Source organism: Suncus etruscus, chromosome 15, assembly GCF_024139225.1.
Source record: "Suncus etruscus isolate mSunEtr1 chromosome 15, mSunEtr1.pri.cur, whole genome shotgun sequence".
Taxonomy (NCBI): domain Eukaryota; kingdom Metazoa; phylum Chordata; class Mammalia; order Eulipotyphla; family Soricidae; genus Suncus; species Suncus etruscus.
Window position 1 is genome coordinate 37,900,731 of NC_064862.1, and position 21,522 is coordinate 37,922,252.

Consider the following 21,522-nt stretch of genomic DNA (forward strand, 5'->3'; position numbering starts at 1 on the left):
GGATAAAATACTAATAATATGCTCTCTTCTTATTTTATATGATTAATAATGAAACAACAAAATGATATGACAAAATTGTGATCTTTAATATTTTAATAATTTATGTATTTTTAATATTTTAATAGAAAGCCTGTTTCTATTAAAGGTAAATGAATAAGTTTGAGATTTTGAAAAGCTGGCACTGCATATTATTTTTTTGTTCCATAGATTCAGGATTTCAAAGAAATGGGAACTAAATAATAAAATTGTCAAACTGTTATTTTAAAGTCTCAAAGATTTTATTTTAGATGGGTAGATTAAGAAGGCTTATTAGAATTTTTTCTTACTATTGATTAAAGTTGTTTTGTAATATTATTTCTCTTAAATGACAGAAAATTTTACCAATAGTAGTTCCCCTTCCCCATTAACTTTTATTATTACTTGTGTCTGTAATGGAATAATGCAAACTATCTTGACAAACATTAAAACATTCATACATCCACAATAAGTAAAACAGCTCAGAATTTGGGCCAGGGAGTTATTTCAAAGTGTGCAGGACACAGGTTTGAAATCACACACTGTGGAGTTGAAAAATGAGCACCAAACTAGGGGTAGCCCTTGACTGTAGCTGTATATGACCAAAATAAAATAAAAACCGGTCAAATATTAAATATATCAGAGTTTATATTTCAAGGATGTTAAGTCAGTAGCAAACACTATTACTATCTTCAACTTACAGAATACTTAAAGTATTTTAAGATCTAGACATAAAACTGTCATCTCAGAAAGAAAGAATATGATAAGAAAGCCTGATTTAATATGTTCTAAAGCATGTTTCCATTTAAGACAGAACAAAATGTGTTTTAGTAGATTTGTTGGTAATGGCACCTCTTGTTATAAGTAAGGGAATAGATAGGACTTTTCTAACATGAAGTCTTAAAAGGACTGGTTTCTGTGTGCTGTCATTTTACCATCAAACACTACTTGCTTTTCCTGAAAACAAAACAAAACCACAACAAAAACAAAATGACAGAATGCAGGCAAATGATTAGAAATGCAGGAAGCTTCATACTGACTACCAAATCTGTGTAAAGCTATGATTACCCGAGGTGTATCCCAGCCTTTTTCATTATTGGCAAATTTACAACCAGATGCTCGTAGCAGATTGACTTTGTAAAGTTAATGAGACTGAGCAGCTTTCCAGTGTCATTTTGCAGCACTGCCATGGAAAGATGCTTCCTTAGCCAGCTTTGAGATGACATTGATTAAATTCAATCTTTTGGCTCTCTTTTTTTTCTAACTTCAGCTAATAGGAAAGGCAAAGCAACGATTTTCCATAAATGATAAAGAAATGACCACTAAAAGATTATTCACCCTTCCTTTATCTTTATATGCAAATCTAAGGATGATTTTAGGTCTGAATTGTGGGAGATATTTGGTGTATAAAAACATTAAGATTATTTAATATTGAGATAGAATATCGCTAATTTGCTATTAATAAAATAAAGTCCTAACAATATTAAATAGAAATGAAATACTGTGTTGAACTATTTGAATGAAATCACCTTGCAGTTCTTATCAAACACTACTTGCTTTTTCTGAAAGCAAAACAAAACCACAACAAAAACAAAATGACAGAATGAAATCACCTTGTAGTCCTCAATATACTTGTCAGGCAAGATCAGATGATATGGGTGATATAAATACTGCAACTTTTACAAAAAATTTCTTTTGTTTGCATTTTAGTGAAGAGTTTAAAATAAAAGATATATATATATATATATATATATATATATATAACATGGCTTATAAAATAAAAGTGTTCATATCTCTGGAGACTGAAAATTCAGTGTGATGATCACAATAATGCCTCTAATGATTTTTTTTTTTTGGTTTTTAGGGCCACACCGGTTTGATGCTCAGGGGTTACTCCTGGCTAAGTGCTCAGAAATTGACCCTGGCTTGGGGGGACCATATGGGATGCCAGGGGATCGAACCTTGGTCCTTTCTTGGCTAGTGCTTGCAAGGCAGACACCTTACCTGTAGCGCCACCTCACGCCCCTAATGATTTCTTAATTATTAGCTATTACTAGTACTAAAATAGATGTTATTATTTTACATATTACTTATGTATTAATATATGTCAGAGTGAATAATCACATTCTCTAAGAAATTGGTTGAGGTTTGATTTCAACCGAGCTCCCAGACAGGAAAGGCAATTCCATTCCCCTATCTACAACATTTCCAGTTGTAGCGATCTGCAGGAAATAATTCACACAGTAAGAAGTACAAGAATGGGTTCAGGAAATTCAGCACTGAAGCAAGGATTTCAAAGCTTTCTGCTCTTAGAATGGAGCTCAGCTCAGTGGAAGACCGAAGAATGAGCCTCTACCTTCCTCAGACCCCTGCTTTTGTTGACAAGAATCAGGTCCCACCCTAAGGTGGGAGAAGAATACCAATTAAAGGATTATCCAAAATACTATCACCAGATCACACCCTAAGGTACAATACAATCATAGATTAGGGTAGGGTCAGTAACCCAACATCACAGTAGAGGGGAAAAAGAAAAAAATGGGTAATTTTTATAAGCCTTTTCTATTTGTTTCAAAAAGATCTGATCTAATACTATTACTTTGGAGGGTCGTAATGATTTGAGTGAGAATATACATTGTAAGATTATAACATTTGTATTAATATAAGATCTCACGAAGTTCATTTTCTCAGATAAGGATGACTCTGTAAATTCTCACCAGTTATATTCAGAGTATTATTAATTAATTTATAATGTGATTAACATGGAACTTCTAAATTTTATCTCAAGTTCCTTGCTCTGAACTCATTCATATTTATTCAATTGCATAGTCAAACTTCGCAGTTAGTATCAATTTCAAATGTATTTATTTATTTATATATTTTAACATATGAAATGCTTCACAAATTTGTGCATCATCCTTGTGAAGGAGCCATGCTAATTTTCTCTGTATCGTTCCAATTTTAGTATATGTACTGCCGAAGAGAACACTCAATTTCAAATTTAAATCCAAAAGGTAATTTTATTTCTTACTACTCAGGTATAAGTCTTCCTATATTACAGAAGTGATGCTTTATTTTTCTCTCACTACATTCAGATCCTATAACAAAAGACATGAGAGATAATATAGCAAGGAGATGCTTGCCTTGAATAGAGCTGATATGGCTTGGATACTAATACCATCTATACTTCATGAAGAACTTCCTGAAGTGATACCTAAACACAGAGTTAGAAGTAAATTGTGAGCACTGTCTGGTTGACTCCCAAACAAACAAAACCTCATCAACAAAACTTTACTCCATGCTTAAAAAAAAATATTTTACAAATGAAATCTTTGACACCTAAATTTCTTCTTGCTATTTTGTTGTTGTTGTTGTTGTTGTTGTTGTTGAGTAACACCTGCTGTGTTCAGGGATCACACTCGATAAAGCTAGGAGGCCATCTGGGATATCAGGGATCAACCTGATTGGCCACATGTAAGACAAGAGTTCCACTTGCTGTACTAGAGATCAAGCCTTTCAAAATTTCGAAGTATGTGTCTTGTCAGCTGTCTTCTTGTTGTTCATATTGTTCACTAGTTTCTTGCTTTCCTTGAGCAAGTTTGTGTGATTCATTCTTTCACACCATACAGTTTTCTGCTCAGATTTCATCTTTTATTTCTTCCTTCCTTCCTTTCTTTCTTTTTTTGGGGGGGCTACACTCAGTTACTCTGGCTATGTTCTCAGAAATCGCTCCTGGCTTGGGAGACCATATGGGATGCGGGGGAATCGAACTGTGGTCTGTCTTAGGTCAGCCTCTTGCAAGGCAAATGCCCTACCATTGTGCTACCATTCGGCCCCAGATTTATTTTTATTTATTATTTTATTTTCCTTTTTAGAAAAGCTAAAGGACTGTGGAAGACAATAGAAACTCCAAGCTTTTATTATAAGGAAGCGTATCCATAATGACCTTAACTATACATGATTATCTTTCAAAGGACACATATACCAATATTAAACAATCAGGATTAGGTTTCCAAAATAATAAATTGTGAGGGTTCACATTTAGTTCAAAGAAGGACTGATTTTACAAACATTTTTCTCTCCTACTTATTTATTTGTTTTGAAATATGAGTAGTTAGCTTTCAAACTCTTTGGGTTTCTATTAGGTTGTAAATTAAAAAGGATTCTAAATCCCAGAAAAATTAACATATTAATTTAACAACAGTAAAAAAAGTTTTTAATGAATATTTACTCCCACACTTAACTACTAATAAAGTGTGCATTTGAGTAATACAAAGATGAGCTCCTCATAACTAGTGTGACATCAAATTAAATATGATAGAGCCTATAAATCAAATTAAATCTATAACTATCTGTAGTATAATTAATTTTTAAAACTGAATAACACAAATAATTTTCTCAATAACATTAAGAAAAGTTTTGTAAAAACAAAAATTCTCAGGTCAGAAACAGAATACTGGAAGCATAACAAACACATGTTCAACATTACAAATTTGTAAGTTCTCTGAAGAACACGAAAGTACTGTAATTTAAAATAGCAAGCGCATAAGGGATGAGAATAAATAAAACTCAGAGGTAGAATATGATTTCCATTGATATGTGATGTCTTGTGCTCAGTACATGGCTCTCAACAATAGCAGCAGCAACAGCAGCAGCAACAACAACGACAACAGGAGTGGACAAGAGAAATAGTACAGACTTAAAGTTCATGCCTTGCATGCAATTGAACCTGGTTCTGTCCTAAAACCAAATCACCAGGTGTAGCCCTGGAAGCCCCCATAAACCACTGGGTTTGTTACTAGAGTGTGATAAGCACCACCAGAGTGGTCTGAGTAATTATCATTTGCCACCGAGTAGTATAAATAATAGCACCTGTTTTAGCCACACCATTGAACCAGAGGTCCCTGGGTCTCTTGAGCACCACTTGAGAGAGCTTTCAATAAGAGAAATACAAACAGGAGTGTCTTTTTTAAATTATAGAAAAAGATGAATGATGGATGAAATAGGATCCGGTGTAGATAATGCATTATAGCCTTAAACACAAAGGCAATGTGAAGAATTTAATATACTTTCTGAAGTCGTATATTGACAGAAGATGGATGTGTTTGTTTTTTTTTACATTGAATTCAAAGAGGGAGAAAGTGGGTGACTGTTCTATTGACTCATTGTGAGGTCAGTTTATTTTTAAATATGTGTATATGGTAGAATCTTATTTTTAAAATGAGGAGCAATTAATAAAATGGGGTCATAATGATAGTACAGTGGGTAGGTTGCTTGTCTTGCGTGTGGTTGATCCCTGTGTCTGATCACCATGACTTTACAGGGTCACCTGTTCACTGCTAGGAATAATACCTGAAGCAAGAGCTGAAGTTAAACCTTGAACACCACTAAATGCCAACCCTCACCAAAAAATAATTTTGGGACATTGGTGATGGGAATGTTGCATTGGTGAGGGGGAAATTTTTTTTACATGACTAAAACCCAACAACAATCATATTTGTAATCAAGGTTTTTAAATAAAGATATTAATTTTAATTTTAATAAAAATACATTGATTTAATAATGGTCTCAATATTAGGAATTTGACTGATCAAATTTACTGGAAGATGATGAATATCTGAGAGTTGATTGTCATTAGTAGGGCTTTGTCAGGTAGACCTAGCTGCTTGTCAAATAGACAAAACAGAGAATGGCATTTGGACACAGGAAACAACCTTTTCAGTAGTACAGTCAAGAAACAATATGATATATAAGGGAATTCAAGAAGGTTGTGCTAGTTAGGCATGAATAGTAAAGTGGATTATGTAGATGAATTAAAATGTGGAATAGATGTAATAGTATTTTAGGCATAAAGCTTATTAATTTGAAGCCTATATATACTACATCGCTGTAACCAGATCCTCTTTATAGAGCCTTTGCATAAGTCATTAATGGCCTGGAAAGTTAATCAATAGGACCTGACAAGAGGTCAGAACAAAGAAAATCTTTCAAGCATTTGCCCAATCTGAAAGCTGTGTTCAAGCCAGTCAATAGTAAACTATTAAATACATTCAGTAATAAGCAAGAAAACAAATAGGTAATAAAAATTTTGTATATTTTTATGCATTTATCCAATTTAGTAGTTTAAGAAATATTGTTCAAATATAGTCGAATTTTAATTCCCTATAATCCCTTGCCTGGCATATATTGGAAGTACACAAAATCAAAGAAATCTTGTGAAATCACTTTTTAATAAGTTTGACCTGTACTGAGATAGGACCAATCATTTATCCATCTCTATATGTCTTGTTAACGTCTACTTGCTTTCAAGTAGGTTTACTTAAATTTATTTTTCATAATCTTATTCATAATATTAAATACACTGTGTAGGTATTAACTGCAAGTCATTATACTTGGTCATTACTGACCTTGAGGAGCTTATAGAGCTGACAAATTCTGACTCTCAAAATGGCTACTCAGTCCATGGACTGCCTCTGCAGTCCAACATTGATTGGATTTAGACCCAACATAAAATGTTTTAAAAAGAAAACTATGTTAAAAACTGTGACCCATCAATAGTTAAACTATAATGGACTTGGGAGAAGGTTGGGCCCCACTCAGCTATTCTCAGGGGCTACTGATGGCTTTGAGCTTGGAAATCATTCCTGGCAGGCTTTGAAGACCATATGAGATGCCAGGAATTGAAACTGGGTGTGCCATGTTCAAGGAAATACCCTACACACTACGCTATCACTCAGGCCCTTGGACTTTTTAAAAGTAATATTAAAAAAAAGCTCAGCAAAATTAAATATACATTCATATACTTATTAAATTAGCAAATTTTTACCTATTGTTTCTTAAGATTAATTACTTTGATTTCATCGTGTTTCTGGCTGTGTTCAGGGATCACAACTAGCAGTGCTCAAAGAACGTGTGGATACTGCTGGGGATAAAATCTGGGTCACCTCTCATATGCTAGGTAAGCACCTTAAGCCTAAATTCTTTCTATAATTATTATTTTTAAAAATCTCATTACATTATAGATGATATTGAAGTCTTTTACCCATTTCAATCACTTTATTAATTTTAGATAAAATAATCAATAAATATAAGTTGCTTATGCATTCATTCCATTTGTGTTTTCATACCTATATTACATATCCTTGGATCCATGAATCCATAGACGTTTCCTGATTTAAAATTTATATAAAAATAGGGTTGAAGCAATAACAAAGTGGTAGTGCATTTGCCTTGCATGCAGCCAACCTGGGATGACCCAAGATTCAATTCCTTGTATCCCATATGGTCCCCTGAGCCTGTCAGGAGCGATTTCTGTGTGGTAGAGATAGGAGTAACCCTTGAGCTTCACCAAAAAACAAACAAGAAAAATATGTAAAAAAAAATGTCCAGAGTGATAGCACCAATAATTGCTTGTTTTGTATGCACCCTACCCATATATAATCCCTGTTAACTTTGTTTTGTCCCTTGAGCACTGCCAGGAGTGATCCTTGAGTGAAGAGCCAGGTGTAAGCCCTGAAAAATGTGCCAGAAAACAAACAAAAAAAGTAAGGAAATATATATTGTAGTTTGTTTATTTATTTATTGTTTATTTATAGTAATTAATGTTACATTAAAAATGCATTTTAATTGCTCAAATCCCACACTGAAGGAATTTTATTTTTTAATATCATCTTTATTTAAGCACTTTGATTTCAAACATGATTTTAGTTGGGTTTCTCACTCATCTATGGGTTTTAAGAAAAATAAAAGACATTCTTGCAATAATAATTTTCAGACACAAAAGAGAAAAGAGCTGGAAGTTCCAGCTCACCTCAGGAAGCTCACCACAAATAGTGATGAGTTTAGTTAGAGAAATAACTACATTTTGAACTGTCCTAATAATAAGAATGTATGAGGGAAATGGAGAGCCTGTTTAGAGTACAGGCGGGGGTCGGGTGGGGAGGAGGGAAACTTGGGACATTGGTGATGGGAATGTTGCACTGGTGATGGGGGGTGTTCTTTACATGACTGAAACCCAAACACAATCATGTATGTAATCAAGGTGTTTAAATAAAAAAAAAAGAACACCCCTCTTCACTGTGCAACATTCCCATCACCAATGTCCCCAATCTCCCTCCCTTCACCCAGCCTGTATTCAAAACAGGCATTCTACTTCTCTCACTCATTGACGTTGTTACCATAGCTGTCAGTGTAGTTGTTCTTCTAACTGCACTCACTATTCTTTATGGTGAGCAAAATATAAATATTATATTTATATAATATTGAACAAATATTATTTAATAAAAATAAATAAGCTAAATATAAAATTGTGGTGAGCCTGTCGTTCAGGCCTTCATCTCTATTGTCTCTGGGCTTTATTAAAAGAATGTCTTATTTTTCTTAAAACCCATTAATGAGTGAGGCTATTCTGTATATCTCTCGCTCTGACTTATTTAACTCAGCATAATAGATTTCATGTAATCCATGTATAGGAAAATTTCTTGACTTCATATATTCTGATGGCTGCATGATGTTCCATTGTGTATATGTACTACAGTTTCTTTAGCCATTCATCTGTTGGTTCTTTCCAGAGACTGGCTTTTGTAAATAGCATTGCAATGAATATGTGTGAGGAAGGGAGGTTTGAATTGTATTTTTTTGCTCCAAGAGTATATGTCTAGGAGTGGAATAGCTGGATCATATAGGAGTTTGATATCCAGTTTTTTGAGGAATCCATATTTTTTCCCATAAAGGCTGGACTAGATGGCATTCCAACTAGCGGTAGACAAGAGTTCCTTTCTCCCCATATCTCCTCCAGCACTGATTGTTCTGTCTGCCAGTCTCTGTGGTAGGAAATGGTACCTTCTCGTTGTTTTGATTTGCATCTCCCTGATAATTATTGATGTGAAGCATTTTTACGTGCCTTTTGTCTATTTGTATTTATTCTTTGAGGAAGTGTCTGATCATTTCTTCTCCCCAGTTTTTGATGGTGTTAGGTGTTTTTTTTTCTTAAGTTCTGTCAGTACCTTGTATATCTTCAATATTAGCCCCTTATCTGGTGAGTATTGGGTGAATAGTTTCTCCCATTATGTGGGTGGCTTTTGTAACTGATGGAATTTTAAGTTGTATTTTTTGCTTTCCCTCCTACATATCCTCACTTCTTCATTCTTTTATTCCTTCCCAGTTACTGACTTTTGTTCCTTTTTCTAAACAACTTTCTAATGTATAATCTTTTGCCCTTTTTCTTTCTTTAATTATATATATTCTTTTATATATACATAAATAACAATTGAATGAATTTTTAATTTCCCTCAAGTATACATGACCACAGATTTACAACATAATAAAAATAAATTACAAATATAAAAATAATTTTTCACATTTTTGTATGGGTGGCTGCCAGAGAAAATGAACAACTCGTGTCTCCTATCATATCTACTATTATAATTGCAATCATACCTACTATCATACCTTGCCTTTGTGGTGGTGTGGGTTGGGAAATGTCAGATCCTGGAGGTGTTAAGTGTTTATTCCTGGTTCTGTATTCAGTGTTCACTCCTGGTGAACTCTTTGGTAGTTAATATATGATTTTAGGCAACACATGTTTCTGGGGATTGAAGCTGGTTTGTCTAAGTACCATATACATTATACTACCTTTCAGGCCCATAGCATAAAATTAATTGATTCTAAATGATGCATGACTAGATTATGTATAATTTATGCTATCAGAGGGTCATTGCATACAAATTTAATTTTAGTCATATTTTGAAAGAAAAGATGTATACCAAGGCCCAAAGGATATTGCAATTGTTAAGGATATTACAGTTGGTTTATATCCACAGATGGATACCAGAGAAATACCCCTGATCAAAGCAGGTTGTAAAAAAAATTAGAGATTTACTAACTTTCAAAAAAAATGTTAGTTAATTGTCTTACAAATAAATATGATGAATGATTATAGTCAGAGACTAGAGATTGGATGGTGCGAAGAGCAAGTAAAAGGATGATTATAGTACTTTTTAGAATGATAAACTGATTTTATTATAGAAAACAAAAACTCCATTAAAGCAGATTAAGAAGACTCTAGTTAATGTGCAAAAGTATCTAATCCTTTTACATGAGCAAGAAGTAGTGCTGGAATTCAGGAGGTCAATAAAATGATCCATTTGAACTTTAAAATATTACTTTGGCTGCAAAATACAGGATGTATCGTGTACGTATAAGCCAAGTGCTTTCTTAATACATTTTGTGCAATTCAGCACATACAAAAGATTCTAATATGATTTGTTTGTCTGAGATATCTGACACTGATATTTTTATAAAAACTCCCTCAAACACAAAAGCATTAACTCAAAAGGATATATACATATGTATCTTCATCAACACATTTAAAAAGATTGTCAAGATATAGAAAGAACCAAGACCCAACTATAGATGAATGAATCAAGAAGTGGTATATATACTCAATGTGATATAATTCAGGTCATGATAGAACAAAATCATTCATGTTGCAGAAATATGGATAAAACAAGAAGATATTATGGTAAGTGAATTAATCCAGTAAGAAAGGAAAATATAATATATGCATATATATTTATTTCATTCATATGTGGAACCTACAGAAATAAGGAAGTTACAACAAAGAATCAATAAATAATATGAAGAATCAGCAAAGTATAAGATCTTCTCCACATAATTGAGTTTTATGGAGGTTAAATGAAAGAAAGAAGCATTGGTCTTGTGGGAGGGAGATGGGCACACTGGTGATTGGTGTCGTGTTGGAATTGTGCATGGGAAATCAACAGAAATTGTATTGTAAATAATAGAAAATCAATAAAATAAAAAATAATATTTAAAGTTGTCCCACATGTTTTGTTGCATATTCCTGACTAAAATGATATTACCATGCAATTTATAAACCAATGAATAAATTTTGATATGAGAAGGATGCAAATTAGTGAAATTTAAATGGAGTAATAGATATATAGTATTGTTATGATTGATATACAACCAGTTGTGAGAGCTTATATCTATCAAGATAGATTTTAAGTTTTAGTTAAAATCATAAGTAAAATCATAAAAATAGATCATTTGAATGGAATAATTTTAAGGGACAAAGTTATAAGATTTAAAATATGTAAAATTTATCTGAAATAGAAAATTTTTCATGAAAACCACTTTGATTGGTCTGAGAAGCTTCAGAGAAAAATTATAGAAAATTTTTTGGGGGGAAAATTGACTTGCCATCTGAAGAAAACATTTGAAAATCATTTTTATGGCTAGGTAAGCTATTGAACTTTAAACTAGCTTAACAACTAGATAAACAACTATAAAACATAATAATTATAAAACTAGATAAAATAAGAAGACTGACTGAAGTTATCAGAAATCTAAAAAAGTTTTGGCAGATTAAAATTCTAAGAGCCAAGAGAGAAGGAAACACAGACTCTTGATATCCAGCAATATTTTCTAAATGAAACCTGAAAACTAAAATTATGGAAATAATAATCTCTTATTTAATAAGAAATTAAATAGATTGTATAGTCTTTTGCAATTAGAGAAAAAATTACATTTTTGATAATCAACAATGATTTTAAGAATCAGCCTATCTAAAGGTTTTATCTGAAATATAAGTAGAAAGTAGCTCTCAACTCAGATTATTTTAAGTCATTACCATAATTCCTTGCCAGAATGTTGAATCTTTAATTACAAATTAGAACTCATATGAAGACACTGAACCCTAATACTCAAAATTAAGAACTAAAGATTCAGGCATATATTTTGTTGTATAAGCAAAAATATTTAAAATAATATCTTGTAGTAATAATGAATATCAGCCCTGAGAATATTATATGAAAATAAAGAAATATTTTTGAAATAAGATTTGTGATGATTTAATAATTGCCACAGTATTACTTTAATAACTAGTTAGTTATAAAATGCAAATAATTAATTATGATTAATGAATTAAATATGTTACTAGAAAATATTGATCAGGGCCCGGAGAGATAGCACAGCGGCGTTTGCCTTGCAAGCAGCCGCCGATCCAGGACCTAAGTGGTGTCCCATATGGTCCCCCGTGCCTGCCAGCAGTTATTTCTGAGCAGACAGCCAGGAGTAATCCCTGAGCACCGCCGGGTGTGGCCCAAAAACCAAAAAAAAGAAAAAGAAAATATTGATCAAGTGAAAATTAAAATGGTGGGGTAGGAATAAAATATAGTGATAATAATAACAGATATGGAGAGAATGTTTAAAAGTTTAACATGTACAATTTCAATACTAGAAAGAAAAGACAGACAATGTAGAATAGTGTTAGAAGAAATAATGATGAACAATTTCTTAAAGTGTAGGTAGGCAGGATGACTACATAATTAATCCCAAATAAAATTTCTGTGTACTTATGTTTTGGGGGACCACACCCAACAGCACTCAGGACACTCCTGGCTCCACTCTTAGAAATTGCTCCTGGCAGGCACGGGGGACCAGATGGGATGCCGGAATTCGAACCACTGCCCTTCTGCATGAAAGGCAAACACCTTACCTCCATGCTATCTCTCTGGCCCTAATTTCTCTGTACTTAATATCTAATAAACTTACCCTGTGGATTATGTTTCACAAGGGTTGTCACTACACATTTATATAAGAAAAATATGTCTCTGTGACTCCACTGGGAGAGAATTTTTAGAAATCAGTGATTGATTTCAACTAGAATTTGCATCATTTATTATATATTTTGGTTGTTTTTTTGTATCTTTATCTGTAGTAAATCACAGACATGAGGATGATTGAGTATTATACTCAGTATAATACTCAAACCCAGGAGACTTTTTATGAATTTTTTAACATAACACCAAAATATAGTTGGATTTTTATTCTCAAAAAAGATACCCTTTAAGATTTAAGGTAATGTACAAATAAAGTATGTCATTATATGGATGCACTAAAAGGGTCTAAAAGTTTTAACATTCATTCATAATTAGAAATAAGATCTTATCAAAGTCTATATAGAATGCCTTTAATAGAAAGGATTAGAATGAACCTCTAATTATATTGAAATATGGAAATTTTCCTTACACAATGAGTAATAAATTTACCTAATCATTTATGGCCAGTGCTTTATTTCAAGTTCAAATAATTGATACAGAAAATCATACCAATTTGTTATAAGTAAACATTTTATTCACAAATGAAATGATTATGTAAAAAATTAAAATATAAACAATAGATATAATATGAAATCAATTTTAGATGATATAAGTGATTGCAACAAAACCATTAGATACAAGATATTATATAAAAGTCAATGCATTTTTAAATTCAAATAAAGAACCTTCATAAAATAAATATTTTTAAATATGATGCAATTTCAATAACAAAAGAAATACAACTAATAAGATATAAAGTTGCATTAATTTTTTGAAATACAATAGTTCTGTACTATTTTTGAAATAAATTTATTAACTTAGGTATGCTTCAAAAATATCCAAATTTATTAACTTACACTTCTAATGAAATATGGAATCATTTGTATGTATAGTATTTTTCCATGTTAATTTGCCTATGCATAAAAGAAGCAATGCCACGTGGTGTTATTGGCACATATGGGGGCCATAAGAACAAGTCCATCAATCCCCATGACCTGGTTCAATCATAAGCATTAAACTGGGGGACTCTTTCACCAAAATTCCTTGTTGAATAGCTCATAAAGAGAAGATAAAAAGTTGTTAGAATCGTAACTGTATAAGATAATTTTTTTTATTTTGATCATAGAGGTTTACATATTGTTGACAATAATATTTTAGGTACATATTTACATAAAATCAGGGGGGATTTCCACCACCAATTTGTCCTCCCTACACCTCCGTTTTTGTCCTGTCTCCCATATGCTCTTCCCTCATCCTTAGGGCTGCCAGAATATGTTGTTCCCTCTGTATCTAGCCTAACACTTAGTAGTCTTGCACCTGTTTGGTCCTGGTGCCTCCCTTATTTCCCCCTCTAACTGGGGGGCAGGAGTAAGCTAGTTCAATTTACGTGGTTTTGTTTGAAGAAGGGAATAGTAGGAAACTGGGGTAAAGGTCTAATATGCAGAAAATAAGCGGAATTCTTCTAGAGGGTCTCCTCCTCAGAGAGACGAAGGAGAAAAAGGTGAAACAATCCACCAGTACAAAAAGAAGTGTCAAATATCCAGTGAGGACTCCAACAATAACGCTAAGCACCAAAAAAAAAAAAAAAAAAAAAAAAAAAAAAAAACCCGCCACGGTCTTGAGATAAGAAACATGGCAGAGCATATAATGAAAGAAAAGAAAAGAAAAGAAGAAAAGAAAAGAAAAGAAAAGAAAAGAAAAAAAGAAAAAAGTGTAAATGGGGGCAACAGTTTCAATAACCACACCGGAGGAAAGAAGTCAACCAAAAATAGGTAGGTAAATATAATAATAATGATAATAAATGAAGATAAAAATAATATATATCAAGAGATAAATAATATTTTGTGTTTTGTTTCTTTCCCTCCTGCCTTGGCACAGTAAGTATTGGGGTCATTCCAAAAGGAATTCACTTGGCCTAAGAGATATGGGGTTTCTCCGCCCTTGGAGTATATTGTCACGGGATCAACTATAGCCTCTGTTCAGGATCTTTTACTCTCCCGGTGGTGTTTTTGTGTTGTTTGGAAGACTTCTGTTCCATCCTAGATGGTCCCCAGAAAACTCTTTAACATACTCTTTATTTCAAGGTTATACCTTCTTTTAGGAATCGAAGCACGTGGCCAGTCAGATCACTGAAGCAGTAACCGTGACATACAGACCTAAATTACTGACTCTACTCATCGAACACATTCAAGAAAACTAACATTCCCTTACTATTCTCTCCTCTCTTCTCACTATTTTCTTTTTTATCATTTCTTTTCTACTCTTCTCTCTACTTTTTTTCTTTTCTCTTTTCCCTTTCTTTCTAATGTATTTTCTCTTTTCTCCCTTCCTACCCCTTCCATATACCTCCCCCCTCTGGAAATCCAACTACCCCCTCACCCCTCATCCCCATCCAGACTTCCCACTGTATTAAAACTCTTCACCCTCAGTCCTTAATCTATTAGGCATCAAGATTGACCTCCTACCCCAATGAACCAGTACCTAGTACCCAAACGAAGAGACACCCATTCAAGCCCACACTTCGTCTCCTGCAAGAAAAGGCAGCTAACTCCCCGATGGACCCATCATGCGGGGCCCTCCCTACCTAATGTGGACTGTTACTTGAAACCGGACTTAGTTCCAAAAGTAGTCCCAATACAAGAACTCTGTATAAGAGAATATTTAGTAAGACTTATAGCTGTCAGAGAAAAAACACAAAATATTCGAAAGAAATATGTGTCCATTTTATGTCCCTTGAAACAGTTTGGGGTTGTTACACACAATACACGGCTTTGATCTGTGATTAAGATTGTGCAGTACTGGTTAAAAAGAGTAATGTGGGTTAGTGATGTTTTTTTTTTTGGGGGGGTGAGAGAGTTAAGGAGTAAAAATAAGCTTTGTAGAGGTGTGGGAAAGGGAAGAATACAAAATGGAATTCTGGATACGCAAAACATAACATAAGGATAAGGAATACTCAATAACACGCAGTGCTCGCGGCCGCTACCCCTGAGGTTCTGTAGTTTGTGGATGCATACAGAGGAATTTCTCTCCCTCCCCACACCCCAGGGCCCGATTAACCAGGCGTGACCCTGAAGACCCGCCTGGTGTGGGGGGATCTCAGTCCAAATCTGGGGAATTGAGGGACAAAGTAATTGTACATGGATTCTGTTTTATTTATCTTAATGTTCTTTGGCTGAAAGTTCAAAGTTAAAATATCAGCAAGGGGACTTCTTCTGAGAATTATGTTATGGGTGATTGTCCTTCCACTGTAACTTTACCTTGTCCTTTTTCTTTGCATCTTTGTTCTCATAATTAAAAATAAAAAATTAAAAAAAAGAAATATAGATTCACATGATTATTTATTAAAATGTATGATAGATCAATATAATTAGGCATCAACAGTATAATTTTTTCAAGAATATTTTGGCAGATTTAAGTTTACTGTTGCTATATGATCATTATTTTATATTTTTGGATGTCAATAAGCTAAAAGCCATTCTCAGTTTATAAAATTCATGTACGTACATACTCTATAGTTGCACTAGAATTTGGAGCCAACAATATTTGATTTTTGTCATGATTTGGTTTTCTAACTTTCTCTTCTGGCTTGAAAATCCAGATCTAAAGATCTGACATAATTAAGCCAGGTCACCTTGGATGACCTCTCTCTTTAATATCAGCTTAATTAGATTATTTAAGTGTATCTGGAAATTGTTTCTTCCATACAGAGTCGCATAGGAAGGAAGTGATTTCCTAAATCATATATTCAGATTCTTCTCACATATATGGGAAAGAGATTATTAAGCATGAAACAACTTGGTCTTTGGTATTTGACCATAACATACTTGCCTGAGAAAACGCTAAAGCATTTCTCTAAGAATTACAGAACATTCAAATATTGATAAGAAGAGGTTGATAAGAAAATGAATAAGATAATAGAGAATAGTTAGCAGTAATATTCAGGAGAAAAAGGGGCAGAGAGAAGTATATAAATGAAGAGATTGGGCATTTATTTAGAAACATCCAAGTTGTAAATCTACATTATAATAAAATGTAATATATTTATAAAGAATATTGGAGCTGGACGGATAGCATGGAGGTAAGGCGTTTGCCTTTCATGCAGAAGGTTATTGGTTCAAATCCCGGCATTCCATCTGGTCCCCCGAGCCTGCCAGGAGCGATTTCTGAGCATGGAGCCAGGAGTAACCCTTGAGCGCTGCCGGGTGAGACCCAAAAACAAAATAAAACAAAAACAAAACAAAACAAAATAAAAAAACAAAAAAGAATATAATACATACCAATATTTAAAGTTGGAGCATATATATTAAGATTTTATCAGTAAAAAATAGCATAATTATGTACTTGGAATAATGCAGATAAATTTCGAATGCAGAAAGCTAAATAGAAATAGTATATAGAATGACATTTTCCTCTTGTTACTGAATTTATTAGTTGAATGAATAAAATGTGACATATGTCTAAAAGTATTAATTTTTTAATAATAAGCATGATATAACATCATGGGAATTTAACTGTCAGCAGTAAGCAGTTAAAATCAAATCAGTGTTTTTCTTTTCGTTTTTTTGTTTTGTTTTGTTTTGGGTTTTTTTTTTTTTTTTTTTTTTGGTTTTTGGGTCACACCCCGGCGGTGCTCAGGGGTTACTCCTGGCTGTCTGCTCAGAAATAGCTCCTGGCAGGAACGGGGGACCATGTGGGAAACTGGGATTCTAACCAATCACCTTTGGTCCTGGATCGGCTGCTTGCAAGGCAAACGCCGCTGTGCTATCTCTCCGGGCCCTCGTTTTATTTTTGTCTAAATTATTAATCATTATGCTTCCATCCCAAATTTAGTGATAATAAAATGATTTCACATATATACACAAATTATAATACATAATATATCATATCAGATAGTTTAGGTGTTAAAGCACTGACATTATAGGAAACTGACCTCAGTTCAAATCCCTGACATCATGTATGGTTCCGAAGCATTGCCAAGAGTGATCCTTAAGCACAGAACCAGTATTAATAAATTAAAAAATTAGTGCTAACTTTAAAAAGAAATTTCTGTATGAATAAATTAACCCATTGTGCTGATATATATAAAGAAAATCCTTTATATGGTGTTTACAAATTTATTTTTGTATTTGCTTTGTCTGGTCACACCTGGTAGAGTTCAGGACCTACTCCTCTTTCTGTGCTCATGCATCACTCCTAGAAGGTCTTGAGTGACTATATGGGGTTCAAGAGATCCAACCCTGGTTAGCCAAATGCAATATAATTGCCCTACCCATCATACTCTCCAGCCCTAGGACAACAAAACAAAACAAAACAATTTTAAACAAAAAAGTTGGGAATATAGAGGAAAACAAAACCAATTATGTAAGATAGTGTGCCTAGTGAGAAAAAATATAAATATTTTGATACTTTCATCTTTTGGTTTTCTTTCAAACTCGTGATTACTTAGTTTGTTTGTTTATTTATTTATTTATTTATTTATTGTTGTTGTATGGCCTACTAGGCTATACTATGGTTCACATTAGTACACAATGCTTTCTCTTGGCTCTTCACTGATTGATCACACCTGGTGAACTTGGGGGCACTATATGATGTGCTGATTGACTCCATACAAGGCAAAAACCCTAGTCATTGTGTAACCACTCCAGCTACCCAAATTTGGTTTATTTTGGATTGAAATGTTTTAATTAATTTACCTTTACTCAGAAGGTACATGGAAGTATATTATAGTAATTATCTGAGATTAGAAATCTGCACTTATTATTTATGTTTATATTTTCTACCTAAATACTAAGATCTATACAAAGATAGGTGACTTAATTGTATGTTAACTATTAAAAGAATTAGAGCAAATTTTAAAATCTCACAAGACTTTCTAACCACAGGGGATTTGGTTTGCAATTTTGTAATAAAGCATTTGGATTAAATGATGCTTAGGTATTTTTTCATTTTAAGTATCTCATATTTCTGTTTTGTTACTTCTAGTGAATCATAAAATAATCACTAATATAGTTATCTGAAATTCCAGGGTCAGAACTATGAAAACATACTAATATAAGATTCAAAATCATGGTTGTTTCTTAATGTGTCTCATTCCCTTATTTCTTGAAATTTATTTAAAAATTTTTCTTCCTTAGTCTATTTAATCTTCTTTTATATCAGTCTGAAGGAAAAGATACATAGCCCTCTCCAAAACATATACCTATACATTGAATTGAACTCTCTTTTTCCTCTTGTCAGGCAACTTAATGATTTATATCACCTTGAATCTTATACATTAAATTATTGAGGTGTTAAATGGTCCTGTGACCACCAAGAAGATTTAGTTTTTATTTCTCCACAGTAGTTATTTGTATTCATTGCAAATCATACTTTGTAGGTTTTTGTTGTAGTTGCTGTTGTTACTTTAAGTAGTACCTGATTTTAATTATTCTCGGGGTAGGTATGCAAAATATTATGATTCTGTCACTGTAGCATAAAAAAAATCATCTTGAGTTGAAGATAGCTGATTACTTAAAACCCCTAGCTATCAAAGATCAGAGCTTCCAAAGAGAGCTCAGTTGCTAAAAAAATTACCTTGAACAAATCTACTTTTTTTCAAAGATGAGGTTGACACTGCAATTTGTGAAAATAGACATTTTCTCAAATTATCATATCTTCCATCTATTTTTTCTGCGTTTGGATCTGTCACATATCTACATAATAGTCATTTCTTTGGGCACTTTTCCTTTTTCTAGAGAAAAAATCAAATCTCAGGTTTTAAAGTCTACCTTCAAGAGAAGGGAGAAGAAACCTCTCACCTTTTCTTGAGTATTTTTCTTTAAATCTCCAATGTTCATCTTTATGCCAAATCACATTCATCAAATGCTCTTGAGATTACTGAATTCAGTTCCTTTCTCCTTAAATTATTCCAAAAATTAACTAGTAACTAGAGCTCCTATGAGCTCTGTATGTCTACATATATCTTGTATGAGTGGCACAACTTCTCAGTCCTTACATATTTCTTTATTTTTGAGGGTTAATGTCACTTTGCTTCTGTAAGGTAATTCAATATTTCAGAGAAGAGAAATTTCCCTATATTTAAAAGTGCTAGCTGTGTGATTATAAAAAGCCAATCTGACTTCCTCCTTTTTCATATATGGTGTTCTAATGTAGGTGAAATTAGAGCTTTTAAGAAACTTGTGAACAATTTGTAAAATGAGCAGAGATTACAGGGTGTTTCAAAAGAAAACAAGGTGCATTTTTTGAGTTTGTGATTTTTGTAGAATCCCAGGTCTATATATATATATGTATATATATATATATATATATATATGTATTTGATATATAGATCAATATCTGTACAAACTTAATCTTTTATTTTCTGGGTAACTTGTGATCATTGAGAAAGTCTGAAACTTTCTCATGAAGTGTATATAACGACGTGAAAATTTCATTCAGAGAAATTTATGTTCCTTTCATTTTTACCAAATTGCAGTTTTCAGCATGGATGTGAAAAGCATTAAAATTATAACTTTGTGTACAAGATGAAAATAATTCACTAAATTTGCCCTTTTTTTACACAAAATAAAACGTTAAAGTTGTAAAAAAAAAAAAAAAAAGAATCCCAGGTCTTTCATTATCTTGGAACACTTCTGCAAATTGTCAAAAACTGATAATAATACAAATGAATCCTGACCACTAAAATGCAAATTTCCTTGCAGATGGAGGAATGTTGGCCAGTTTTGTATCAATGAGGGAAATTTGTAAGTATTTCTGACTTCCTAAATATGTCTCTGTTCATTTTGTATCTCCTTTGAGTCCCCTTTAACTAGATATAAAATTCTATTTTTAATGTCTTACAGGTTCTCATAGTAACATGTTGGTATTTGATATAAATACATTTCAGTTTTATATGAGTCATGATGTTATTTGAAAAGTAAATAAAACATTTGAAAAATTTTATAAGGGCCACAGAAGTAATTAAGTGGCAAGTTTCATGCTTGAATGTAAAAGATCTGAGTTTGATCCTAACATTAATATATATTGCATATATGTAGAAATACACATAAAATCTCCACATATATTCCCTAATGATATATAAGACTTAAAAAAGTGAAATAGTAGAAAAAAATCTGATATTGTTGTGGCTTTCAGAGATATACTTTAGCATTATTTATCATTTTCAAGAAACATTATTTAAGAAAGATTATGAAGAATTTAACAAGTTACAGCTAAGAAAGTTAAGGGCAACATATTATGAAGCAATGTTATGAGATTACGGTGTCAATATACTTAATTTAGAAACCATCTTGATATTAAAGTTATTGTGAGAATTTAAAAAATTGATACATATAAATAATTTAGCATGCTGTTACCTATTAAGTATTAAATTATAACTATAGATAGTATATATAGCTATAATTAGTTATGGAGACTTAATAGTAATGTAACAAATAACCACAGTATGTTTTATTTTATTTATTTATTTATCTACCTTTGAGCAATCTCAAAAGTGCTGAGGAGATCATCCTGACTTCTACTCAGTAATTACTCTTCATGGTGCACAAGACCAAATGGGATAGCAGGAACTAGGTGGGCTGCATGCAAGATAAGTGCCCTACTTGCTGCTATGCCTGTTGTACTATTGCTCTTATCCTGAGTATATTTTTAAAGGTTAGGAATACTCATATTTGAAGTTTGTCCTAGTATATCATAAACATGATTAATGACATTTGAAACTTTTGCATTATCAAACTTATGATTATTTTGTTCCAGTTGGAAGGTAACTATTAAGTTGAATTTCTTTTCTCAGAAAGCTAATGATGAGAAAAATAATTTTTAATTTAAAAAGTAATTTTATATACTATGCTTGATAATTTATTATTTCCAAGAGACATGAAAACATTGG

General features: G+C 32.6%; 1 non-coding gene across 1 annotated transcript; it reads right to left on the reverse strand.

Annotated features, from left to right (window-relative positions):
* Nucleotides 1–2,894: 2,894 nt before the first annotated feature.
* On the reverse strand, nucleotides 2,895–2,999 carry LOC126031723 (U6 spliceosomal RNA). Its single transcript, XR_007503555.1, has one exon. It is a non-coding gene; the product is annotated as a U6 spliceosomal RNA (small nuclear RNA).
* Nucleotides 3,000–21,522: the final 18,523 nt, after the last annotated feature.